General features: G+C 40.9%; 1 long non-coding RNA gene across 1 annotated transcript; it reads left to right on the plus strand.

Moving 5' to 3' along the window:
- Window positions 1-54: 54 nt before the first annotated feature.
- LOC121883423 lies at window positions 55-11727 on the plus strand. The gene is made up of 2 exons (XR_006092218.1): window positions 55-596; window positions 11464-11727. It is a non-coding gene; the product is annotated as an uncharacterized LOC121883423 (long non-coding RNA).
- Window positions 11728-13362: the final 1635 nt, after the last annotated feature.

Consider the following 13362-nt stretch of genomic DNA (forward strand, 5'->3'; position numbering starts at 1 on the left):
TTGAATTTGAAAAATAGTTTTTTTGCATATATTTTTCAGATTTGTTGTTTTTTATGCCTTGTATAGCACTTTTTAACTTGTTAAGAAAAAGTGCTTTACAAATACATACATTATTATAATTGTATAAATTAGCTGTGCTATATCAGGTAACTGCAGACTGGTTGGGAATCATCAAGATGACTATTTTACATGTAGAAAAATGAATATTTTCACCAAAGACTGCTGGTGTTGCAGAGATGTTTGAGTTTTTGGATTTTTATGCATTTATAGTCCATTACTGGTCTTTTTCAGCATCAGATCCTGCTTTTTTTTAAGTTCATCTCTAAGCTGCAGGAGAGGCTGAAGACCACAGCAAATGACAGAGGTGATGTTGAAAATGTCCACACCAGTCCACATGGGGGCTTCAGTGAGCCGTCAGATCTTTCATCAACCAGTTACTGAGGCCTGAAGGAAAAAAAAAAAAATCAGCCAACATGGTAATATGCACAGGAGAGGAATGACTTATTATCTTCTGCCACTTGAGGGAGCGTCGGCTGCAGGAATCTCCTCGTAGCAACAGTGAGGGAAGAACTGATTTCAGCCATTAGCGGGGTCAGGTGTTCATAACTGACAGCTTTGTTAAAACCATTAAGAGATATTGAAAAAAAAAAAAGTCAATGTGTGAATCGTTAAAGCATCCTAAATGCGGTTCGACTTGTACATGTTTGCCTTTTGATCTGACATATGACAGCGTCTGCAGGCATGAATGAACTTTGATTTCAGAAGCCTGACCTTTTCGATTATAGAGAAGAACTGGCCCTTCGAGAAAACATTTATTATGGCTGTTTTTTTTTTCTTTTTTCTCCCCTCTAGCACTGAGTTTTCTCTGCGTTGACCTTGCTTGCATCACTAGTTTAGCTCTCAGCTACGTTAAAATAATGTATAGAGCCTGTTTTTTTCTATCAGCTATGGTTCTACTCTAAATTCAAGGCCAAAGGTAAGCCTCATACTGAGAGGATCCCCCCCCCCCCTCCTCCTCTCTCTTTTCAGATAAGACAGGTGCCAGAAAGAATTCTGAAGTAAATGTGAGTTTTCAGAGATTAGCGGGTTGAGCGGTGAGCCGGCGATTAGCCTGTTTTCTGGAGTGTGAAGCAGTGAGATGAAGATGCATTTCTCTTGAGCCTGGAGACCATTTAGGGGCCTTTGCTGCCACTGAAGCTGCCTCTATCTGAAGAGGCATGAATGATAAGCAGGAAAGGGACCCCAAAATAGGTTTTGACATAAGCTTTGCGGAGTCCGAATGGTGGATTGATGGACCTAATCATCACTTAACCAGCAACGGACCACTGCAAATGAATCTTGAAGGCACAATTCAGCTGTATTTATCATGCTATATTTTACCACCTGTGGCTTCATTTTTGAGTGCGAAGCTTGCCGGTCGTACGTCAGGAGGTTTCACTTCAGTATAGTTCTGTGGTTAAGCTACGGTTGGTGATTTTCTATATTTTCTTATTGACAATAAATCTCATGCGCAGAACCAAGCGGTTCTCCTACATGGAGAGTAGTTCAGTGTAAGGCAGACACCGCTGCGCAGGAACGTGGTTCTGTTTACAGAGCTGCGCTAGCTTGTTGTGCTACATCTCACAACCTCTTGACTTAACACTACATTGTACATTTCTCATTGGTCTCATTGGTCTTATTCTGGTGTTATTTTTTGTATGAATGTTGTAGGGATGTACTGTATGTTTGGGAGATACATGTAATGACAATAAAATATATCTTATCTTCTCAAACAACAGTACAAACTCAAGAGGTGATATGTAGCACAACAAGCTAGCAAAGCTCTGTAAATGGAGCTGTGTTTGCCAACACAGAACTACTCTCTGGAGAGTGAAAACGTGATCGCTGTTATTAGTCTTTGGAGCTGCTTCTAAACAAACTAATGTGACTGTAATATTTGTGATTAAGGAACACATCACCCAGTGCAGCGATGTGACTCATTAATGCTTTTTTAATAGTCTTTGGACAACAACGGAGGTCTACGGCACAGAGGAATATTTATTAAGCAGATTAAATTCATTGTTGGTTTGGCTCTGCACATGAGATTTGAAAAATATAGAACATCACCAGCCATATCTTTTAAAGGATAGTCAATTTTATCACAATTTGGATCTGATTTTTGGCAGTTTTGGCTGTCATTTCTGTAGGTTATAATAACACTCTGCTTACTAAAAGTTCTGAAGAACGTGAGTGTGGTAATACGGCAAGAAATATGAGTAGTCAGATGATTGGACAGGTTGTGAACTTTATTTGTAAGAAAAACTGAAGTGTCAAGTTAAAGGTGAAGTGGATCAGTAAACTGTGACAGATGTTTGTGACAGTTCAGGTCATAGTTTTACCAGTTTCGGCTAAGTTTGGTTTCATTTACATAGCTTTGGTTCCAGATATTGGTGTTAGTTAGGCACTTGGTATTTCTTATTTAAAATGAAAGGTGATAAATGGAAGAAGAGACCTCACTGCCTCCCCTGAATTTACTATCTTGTCCTGAGACTGACTCCCAAAAATAGCTGTGGGTGTGAGTGGAAGTCATTAAAATATAACATTATCAAACAAACAGGCACCTGCGTTATTCACGTCTGTCATTGTTTATTTGGCGTGGAATGAAGGGAGACAGATCTGAACAGAGCGGGACGCCACCAATCAGATACACCTCCCTCCACCTGAATCCTCCACTTCAATCCAAAGTCAATTATGCAGCCCCGCTCGCCTCTCTTCACATTTTCTGCCTGGCTGCTGATTCAGAGAGCAGCGCCGTTCTGCTCTGGCAGGAATCAAAGTGTGAGGTAATCTGAGAGGACTTGTGTGGGGAAAAGAAAAAAAAAAGAAGCGGCACCGGGGGCCCTGAGCCTCCCAGATTGGAGGTCACAGTCCTGGCTGGCACACCACTATCACATGGACAGGTCGGTAATTGTGGGCAGGTGATCTATCCCCCTGCTGATCTGACCAGGATTCCTGCATCACTGTCCGTCAGCTGTCACCTCGCATCTAGATCTTCATCCAGGCCGCTCAAACACCTTTATCCATCTGCTGTAAAGCACTCTAAAGCCAGAGGGGACAAACCTGGAGTGTCACCCCTCCCTCGCAGCACAAAAAAGAATCCAAAATTGAGATCAAAGATGCGAGCCAGACCTTTGCCTGATGCCCCCCCCCTACCCCCCAACCCCCACCCCAGCATGGCAGCTCTGCATTAACAGACTGTCTGAGAGCGAAACCTCAGGAGGCTCAGAAAGCTGCGGCACTCACCTGGCCTTGCATGTGAATCAAGTAACGATCTTCCCTCCAGCTGAGAAGACAATCAGCTGTTCTGATACAACGTATAAATAGACACAGAATTTAATCTATAAATTCGTGTACATGGACACGAATTTCTCATTTTTCACTTTCCAACTGATGTATTTCAATAGGAAGTATGTTTCATGCCTTGATCTGACATTTGTTATTTTTAAGTATAACCGCTACATTACTCAACATTTAATCATGAGATTTTATCCTTGTTTTTTATTCTTCGTTTTTAATCACTCATCAGTCCGGAAGGCGGACCACAACGAGCCGCCACCGGGAAATATTTCCCTCACTTTTACTGTGTTCAAGATTTTTTAAACCTGGACCATATTTTCCCATCTTTTTGTGTCTAAGTGACAGAACTGTCGAGAGCACTTCAGCCGGCAGCTGCGAAACGGGCTGCAGTGTAATCCTCTGGGGCAATAGCGCCCCGTCAGTGTACGTCCACTAAAAGTGCTTGTTTTTATAGGTGTCTGACAACATTATGGAAAAGATAACTACAGAGAAAAGAGAGAAAACTTTTTTCTTTACTTTTCGCTTGGTCCCGGTCTGTTCTGTCTGAAATATGTGACGTGAGAATTGAGAGTCGTTGCAGGAAGTCAACTAAATGATCAGCTAAATATTCAGCCATGACTTTGAAAATCTTTTAGATAACACTAAGCTACACTTTCTGTACTCCAACACAACAAACTCCTCTCTCCGACTCTCGTTTCCACCGTCGTCTTCCTGCAACACCGACCTGGTGCCGAACATCTCCACAGAGGTGACAGGAAGGTGAAGTACAGCTTCACGTTTCAAGTGAGATAACCGCTGATTGTGCTATATGATACAAAAAACAACATGTGAACTTTTAATTTGAATTACATACATTAACTACTTGAACTTAATTATGAAACCAATCAGCGAGCACTCGTGCCTTGCAGATTGATGAGAAGAGGCCTCTCCTGTCAGGACGGGAATAATTTAACAGGATATAAGTGATCGTTATATTATTGGCGTTGAGCTGCTGATAGTTCTCAACGTTATTTTACATCCCTCATTAAGTCAAACTTTTATTTTAGCGGTTCCCCGGTTTCATCCGATCCCTGCTGGCCTTCCTGATCACAGCTCAAGCACACAAACTAACTATGATATCAAAATGAAGTACATTACATCATGATTGTTAGTATATATGAATCTCTGATGATCCATTTATCGTATTTATTGAACCATTGGTACAATAATGAGCATTGTGCATTGATGTCTCTGATTCAAAAACGTCACTGATATCATGCTGCAGCCAATCAGTCAGAAACAGTCATGTACTTATTAATAGAAACTGCTGCAAAATGTCATTTAAGCCGGAACCAGGACACAGTGACTCATTCCTTTAATACGTCTCTGTTGTTGCAGCGATTCCAGTTTAGATGATTCTCACGTTTCTCTTTGAACTGTGCTCAGCTATCTATTAATAAAAAATATCTACACTAGGGCAAGAACTACAGTAGCTATATACCCTGTAATACAAGAACAATGTTGCTGCTTTATTTCCATGTCTTACACCTGGATTATCAACTGTTGTGGATGCTGAACTTGCACAGGACTGTTAGCTTTAGCCTTGTTCTTTTGGTAAACAGTAAATTGCTGCATTTAATGGCTTTTGCCCAAAGCGCTTTACACTGTTTTTGCCGCTCATTCACCCATTCACACACACACACACACACACACACACACACACACACACACACACACACACACACACACACACACCAGTGGTAGCAAGCTACCATGCAAGGTACTGTGTTACCCATGGACGCTTCGACACACAGACTGTGATTAGTGGAGCCACAGCTGCCAATATATGAATTTTAGCATCATATCATGTATGTAGCATCAAGTGCATTATGTATGACAACGAGTCAGCTTGAGACATTAAAAAGTCAGCCAGAGGAGACTGAGTCTACCTCTGTATGACATCAAGGAACCATTGTTTCAAAAACTACTACAAAATTTCGCACGTTAAATCTGCGTACATGTACTGTATGTGTAATAGGAGAATGTAAAGCTTGACAGGTGCAGTGATGTAGGATTAGACGGAGCGTAGTAGAAAGAAAACCTTAATTGCATGTGTGTTTGCATTGCATTTGTAAAGCGTAAATACACTTCATGAGACAACAATGAACGATGGATTTTGTGCTGAGCCTTCAGCTTTTTATTAACTGTGCAGCAAACATCAATACAACTCACTCTGCTATTCTAGCTAGTGGCTCACATATCTCACTGCTCACCTTTATGAAGTCATCTGTAATGGACTACAGTAGCTTGGACCAGGAAATCTTACATCACTTACAGTATCTTTCATGGATATTTAACCCTCTTGTTCTATTTGCAGAAGAGGCTCAATGTGGATGTGAGACTGTTACATACTGTATGAGTTTATAGGTATGTTCTTTAATGCTTGTAACTGCACACAATCAAAATAACAACATTTTTATTTTCATTATATGGCTAAATGTAAGCTGCCGTCATCTACAGTCAATCTGGCTTTCCAAAAAAACATCATACATACAGTAATATAAAATAACTGTGCAGATATATACACAACCATTTAATTTAAAATGCATACGAACACTTACTGAAAAGCAACTGTAATATTGAAGCAGACTGGTAAAGAAGGAACGGTAATAAGGCAGACTTGTCCTGCTGGAGAACATTAAAAAAAGACATAAAAATAATGATAAGAACATTTAGCAAGACATGAAATGTGTGGACCACACGGCGAAGTGTCCTGCAGGAGAGTCAGTGAGGACTCAGGGGATCTGAAGGTTGAGTATGTGTGAAGGGTTGAAGCATCATGTGTGACATCTTCTTCACACCCGGTTGGCTTTGAACTGAACTGTAGTAAAAAAAAAGTTTAACTGGTGGAAAAACACACCAGAACTTCCCGGAGAGTTATGAAGGAAACTTAAGAAATGATCTTTTTCTGACAAAATCCTTGTGTGCAACAAAAAAAACATAAACAGATTTTGTTGCAAATCTTCCTGTGCTACAGCTCCGAGTGTAGTTTGACAACCTGGATGAAGACACTGCTGCAAACAGCTGCCAGAGTCTGAATGCCTGCAGGCCTGAAGCAATTAACTGGAGCATTGTGGACATGTGTCTCCGTGAACTGGAATCAAACAGGAGTAGAATAATAGCAAATTGCACATCAAGACATCCAATCAGTCTGCACTAGATCCAGGTGTTCTGAACAGAGAAGACAGCAGCTTTGTCTGTCCTGAGGTAGCCGCCGGTAGAGAAAACACAGAATACATCTGCAGGGAGAAAATGTGAGAACGGAGCTTTTATCATCGACCTGGAGAGTCCAAAATGCAGAGAAGCTTATTATCTGTGTTGCTCCATTAACTTTTATTTACCCTCCTCTGTCAGAGTAAAAACTGAGGTTTGCAGACAGTTATGAGACAAGAGTCTATGGTACAAATATGTGAATTTACTGTCTTGTTAGTGACCGTGCTAAGCTAACGAGCGTTCTTGTTTTCTAGTGGAACAAGGGACGAGTGAGACCCAGCGATGTTTGTGTGTGACTTTATTTAGCTGGTAAAAAGGCTAAAAAGAAGATGCATTGTAAAGGTGATCAAAGACCAAAGGATTGTCTTATCATTTTAATGTGCAGAGATGAGTAAGGATAATCATTACTTCTCTGCTTTGCTGATGTGTGCATGTTCCTGAGAGAAGGAAAGTGCCATAGGAGACCCACACTCCTCATTTTCCATCCTGGCTTAAGCCCAAATAAGGTACCATTCTGTGTCTTGCAGTAAATAGGACATGTTAAGGGGTCAAAGGCAAGCGGCAACCTCCGAGGCTGAAAAATGAAGCCAATGCGGAAGTGCCAAAAACTGCAGTTCCTTGAATGACCACTTGAGGCTCCAAAAACGAGTCAATCCCCATAGACCCCCATGTTAAAATGCCCAACTTTACAGCAGAAATAAACATGTTTACAGCCTGGTACAAAAAACAGTTTTGGTCTCTGTAGCTAATTTCCCCTTTCATGACAGCTGTACGGGGGGTGAATTTTTTTATAACCGTTTAAATTTTATTAAGCCGTAAAGTTATGCATGATGAAGGACATGGCTGCTTTGAGTGACAGGTCCGCCAGCCGCTAGGTGGCTTGTTTTGCCTCTTTGCCCATTTTTGATTGGCTGGGAGTTAGGCGGCGTCACGTACTGCCAAGATGGCGACGGCCGCAGCGGCTCACTTTGAGCTTCAAAACCGCTCCTCAAAAACCAACAGGTGACGTCACAGTAACTACGTCCATATTTTTATACAGTCTATGGTCAAAGGCCATATATGGCTTGGGGATCTTCCCTTTCTGTGTCTTTAGGAGATGTGGGTCTTATCTAACATACATGTGCATGTAAATGTATATCTCGATCACAGATCATTTCTTTGTTTCTTTCTTTAGATTAGGTTTTCTTTTTGTCTGGTGAGACGAACTAATGCAAATCTTTGTGTTCTGTCATCTTATTGTACAATCATATTTTTTAATCTTCAACCCAGCAGTTCAGTATCATTTCATATGTGTGTTTAGTGTTTTCAGACAATTTCCACGACAGCATCTTTGATACATAGCTGGTTAAAGGTGCAGTGTGTAGAATTTAATGGCATCTAGCGAAACGTGTGTTTTAATTAGTGTATAATCACCTGAAATTAAGAATCATTGTGTTTTCGTTACCTTAGAATGAGCCCTTTATATCTACAGAGGGAGCGGGTCGTCTTCCACGGAGCCCGCAATGTTGCACCACCATGTTTCTACAGTAGCCCAGAACAGACAAACCAAACACTGGCTCTAAAGACAGCCTTTTGCCTTTTTTGTGAGTTTTGCAGCAGCTTCTCCTACAAACTTTGAAAGGGAGGGGGAGGGGTATTCAGTTCTGCAACCTCACCACTAGATGCCACTAAATCCTACACACTGGTCCTTTAAGCTGCTGTAGATACTCCAATCAAGTGCCATGAATTTGGAAAAGCCATTATTAATGTTATTAATTAAACCTGTGCGTTTTCTGTGTTGACAAGTCAAAATGTCTGAAAAAAGGTCTAATCACCCAAAACCTACTGTTGGTTTATTTTAAACCCTGTGTGGGAGATGAGAGAGTTTTATAGGGAGAAAATGTAAAATAATATTAAATTACCTGGTCAACAACAAAGTTCTTGCCATAAATATTTACCAAACTACCTGCTTTGTGACAAATTTAATGATGTGGTCTTAATAGTGTCTGTTCTTTCGTTGTGCGTTATTAGCTTGACAAATAGCTGAATTGGTTCTCTGTTGCACTCATTAGGAAACACCTGAGTTTTATGTTCTCTCAGGCAGCAATGAGCCATATGGGAGGTATTTTCCATTTCTTTGCCATTGTATTGTAAATAAGTCAACCGTGTAGACTCCAGTGTTTTGTGGTCGGTAATGTTTTTCTGATGAGCTAAACAGATCAACATGGAAAACTGAGACAAAACTCAGCAGCATGAGATGATGTTGTCAGAGAAGATAGAAAGAGAGAATGTGAAGCTTGTATATATAAAGGGTAATGTGTGTCAGAGAAATGAAGGCAGGTATTTCAGAGCAGCACAATAAGACGTACGCTCACTTAATAATTGACCATTTTTACATATACACAAAATTTACTGTCTGGTTTCTCTTCCATGATTCCAACAAATGACAAACTTTGTGTGTCGTGCCTCAGTCTACTGCCATGTGTACAAAGTCTAACTAACAAGGTGGTTGACATTAATCTCATTGAGTGCAGGGCTACATATTGTAGAAGTAAATCACATAAATCTAAATACATTCTGGTATTTCAGGAAAACGTGATGTCTACCCAAATAGACTTAATGTCTTTACATTGATCTGATTTTAGGTTTAAAAATAAAAATTACTTAAAACATCCTGGTTTTAGGTGGATGAGACTTGCTTTCTTATCTTTGGTAGGATTTTATGAGCCTGTTGGGGATTAAAAATTAATTTTAGTCCATGATGGTGCTTTATTTAAAGGGTATATCATGCTTTTTGTTATTTTCTGTCATTGTTATAATGTCAGATGTCTATGTTAAACATAAAATTCTAAAACTTTGGGTGAACGTATGTAAAAATGCTGCCTGAAAGTCAAAAGTCTGAACACTTCATCTGCAGAGTTACATCTACTTCAACATTGTATTGACATCGTATTGTTGCCCACAAACGGCCGTCTGTTCTGTAGCGTTTGTTGCTAAGGTTTTCCCACGGGTTGTTCATGTTGTCTGCTCGCATATTTCGGATCTGATTCATGTTCGAAGGTGTATGCGTGTATTTGAAAAGTTTCTATTTTGAGTAAAGAACAGGAAAAAGAAGTGAAATCATCCTACTATTGTTTGTTTATATGGTCTCCGGAGCTGGAGGAAGCTTCCTGAAGCTGACCAATCAGATCACAGTGGGCTCATTTGGAGGCGGGCCTTAAAGAGACAGGAGCTAAAACAGCTTGTTTCAGACAGGGGCTGAACTGAGGGGCTGCATAAAGGGCCAGTATAAGATAAATAAGGAGTATTTTGATCTGTAAATCATGCAAAGATATTCCATGTAGCCTTTGCCTTTGTTGCTAAGGTTGTTCCATAGGTTGTTTGTGTTGTCCATTCGCATATTTTGGATCAGATTCTGACTCAAACATGTATGGATGCATTTGAGAAGTTGACATTTCAGGTAAAGAACGAGAAAAAGAAGTGATGTAGCCTTGGCAGAGCCGGCCAATCAGAGCAGAGGGGGGCCTTAAAGAAACAGGAACTAACACCACCTGTTTCAGACAGAGGCTGAACTGAGGGGCTGCATAAAGGACCAGTATAAGATATAAGATGTGTTTTTTTTAAACTGTAAATCATTCAAAGATAATCCCGACTTTGTACTACACTGTAAATTTCTCAAACAACTCCAGTGCAAAGTCAAGAGGTTGTTATAATGTAACACAACAAGCTAGCAAAACTGTAAACACTGTGGTGTCTGCCTCACAAAGAACTACTCTCCTGAGAATGAAAACATGATTGCTGTTATTAGCCACGAAGATTACGGTCACAGTAGGTCCAGTACTACACATCTCTTTGTATCAAGTCTCAGCATTTTAGAGTCCACTTGCCTTCAGCTTCCATGTCCACCTCCGCAGCTTTGATTTCCCTGCAGGCCAGCATGCAGTCCTGCTGCATTCATGCCTCAGAAACAAGGCTTCCCTTTGCTTCCTGTCGCCGCTTCACACCTGTAATAAGGGGAAGGACGACTCATGCTTCATCATACTGTGCCCTTGTTATTCTAAGTCAGTGGAACCTTTCTGAAATGAGAGGACTGCGATCTTGAATTCTTCACCTCTGATGAATCGAGATGAGATGCTGCCCTTGAGTAATAAGTTCTCCAGGAAGAGGGATGTGAAACCCCCCCCCCCCCCCCCCCCTTTTCTTTCACAAACTCAAACGCTAATCAGCGGTGAAGTGAGCTGCTCAAATTCTACTGTAAAGCTGGAGGAAGAAGAGAACGACAACATTTCTTTACCGCTGAGCAGAAAAGAAAAAGGATAATCACACTCTGCAGTGGCTTCTGCGTGGAGATGCTGTGAAGAGATAAACACAGCTTCCCTAAGGGAAAGTAGACAGACAAAGACGGATTTGCCTTATCTTCTCAAACAGCAACATATGTGACAGCTTGATTTAAGAAGTCCTGAGATAATTAAGACCTCAGCCTGATGTCAGCTCCTTTCCTCTGACAGGGCATAATTAAAGGACAGATCCCCCTAAAATCCTGAATATTCATACTGGATCATTCACAGCCCTTTAAGCCTCTGTAGCACAAACACAACTGTGCTTTAAGTAGTTTGGAGTGTGTTTTCATATCTGATCTGACACACTATTTCAAAATAATGACAGTCAGTCGGTGCTGTAGTCAGACAAAAAGAGATTACTACAGAGATTTAGTGTACCAGTGTTTTCAGATGACGAGCATAAAAACAGAAAGGAGTTTTTAACACTCGGTTCATATCGATTGTTGCTATTTCACAGCGCGGATGATATTTAAAATTAACTTTTTGATGGTGTGATGACCCCTGTTGTCATCTGGGAGTTTGTATTTGTCACTAATCTGTGTCTTTCCCCCTGCAGGTGACTAATTGCGGTAACTCAGTGCACCTGGGACCAGTGTACTGACGTAACTTAAGCCACAGCAGCTGTAGTCTCTCTCTGCCTTTCCCCCCCTACAGGCACCCGTTCTGGTTTGGTTTAGTTATGTTGCCTTTTACTATATACACCCACGCACACCATACACCACTGACGCTACTGATATCTACACCCCATGCTTTAATTATATATAGTTACTTCATTAATTTGGCTTAATTTGGTTTAATAAAGCTTATTTTGTTAAATGTTGCCGTGGTGTGTCTCCCTTTTGTTGTGGCCACTTTCTTCTATCGGCTCATAATTTAACTAATACATCACAATTCAGTTTATGTGGCAATCTTGCATTAATTTAGCTGTATTTTGAGGAAAATGTCCCTGAGACATACTGAGCATTGAGAGGTGGTTTGAGGAGGTTTTTCAGACTTTTTGATACTTTTTTTCAGACCATTGAAAACGGTCACTACATATTTAATCATGAAAGAATTTAGGATGATCATAACCTCTTTCAACCACCATTAAAATCCTTGGAAGCTGAGTGTTTGATACTGAAAAGATAGATCTACTGCTCCCTGAGCATTCTTCCAATTTCATACAACAGTATAATAATATTACTAATAACAAACTGTATTTATAAAGCTTCCATTTTCTAGTACAGACAGGATGACTCCTGTCATCTACTCCAACCTCCTCCCTCAATTTTCTCCTTTATATCAACGTCCACCTTTGCTGCTTAGAGACGACTTTCATTGCATTCACAGTCACAAAAGGTCACTTGTCAGGAAAACGTGACACGACGTGACACAAGTGTTTGAACAAATGGTCAGCGCTGTCATTTTTCTGGCGACCACAGTCTTGTGTTAACGGTCTTTGTCGGATACTCTTTCAGACTTTTTCAACCTGGCTACACCGGCAAATTGTCAGTTCTTATTCGGGAAATTGGCCAAATTCAAAGCTATTGAATATCGGGCTCAAAAGATCAATCATTGGCACCTTCGAGCAAAAGTTACTGGATATCGGCCTTCAAAAACCGAGACGGGTTGAATCCAAAGTGTCACTACAGTGCAGATCAATTAAGTCAAAGGGTCTTTGGTGTGCGCTGAGCTGATGAGCAGAGGGAAGGCTGAAGTCTGATGGGGTCAATGTGATAACTAAAGCAAAGCTCACATCACCCAGACGATCCAAAGCCTAGTGAATATTCATTAAATCCTCGACAATAAGAGAGAATTTAATCTGCCAATTTAATTATGAGGCCGGCGCACAGGAAGGCTTTGGTCTAGATTCTGTTTCCCCGGAGATTCGCCCTCTATCCCCGACTCCCACGATGAGGAAGAGACGCAGAGGAGAGAGAGCAGCCATTTGACCAGCAATGAAGGGAGACCTGGCCTCGCTGCCGCCGCACACACACACACACACACACACACACACACACACACACACACCATAGGAGGAATAATGAGTCAAAGATGAGATGAGAAAGAATGCAACTCTACAGCACTGTGGCCATTACTCCTCTGCATGGTCCTATTATGCTGAGAAAACAAGCAATATCCCCGCACCACAAATTAGGACACCAGAAAAACAGGGAGTTATTGGGGATGGGAAATGATATTCCTGAGCGGGATGCGGTGTCAGTAATGGCTCTCATATGTGGGGTGAGTGATTCTACAATAAGGAGCGAGGATGACTCTGATGCAGGCCAAGAGGGACTGAAATACAGAGTTGTCTGTGATTTAATATGTAAACATATGTAACAAACAAATTAGCCTGCAGCAGTCTGTCTTGTTAAGTCTCTTGTAGATAAATGCAACATTACAACCAGAAGCAAGAGTATGTGTGTACAATAAAAACAGTTTCACTACTCAGTAAAGGTCTTTAAATGCATCT

The sequence above is a fragment of the Thunnus maccoyii genome, chromosome 18 (assembly GCF_910596095.1).
Source record: "Thunnus maccoyii chromosome 18, fThuMac1.1, whole genome shotgun sequence".
Classification (NCBI taxonomy): Eukaryota; Metazoa; Chordata; class Actinopteri; order Scombriformes; family Scombridae; genus Thunnus; species Thunnus maccoyii.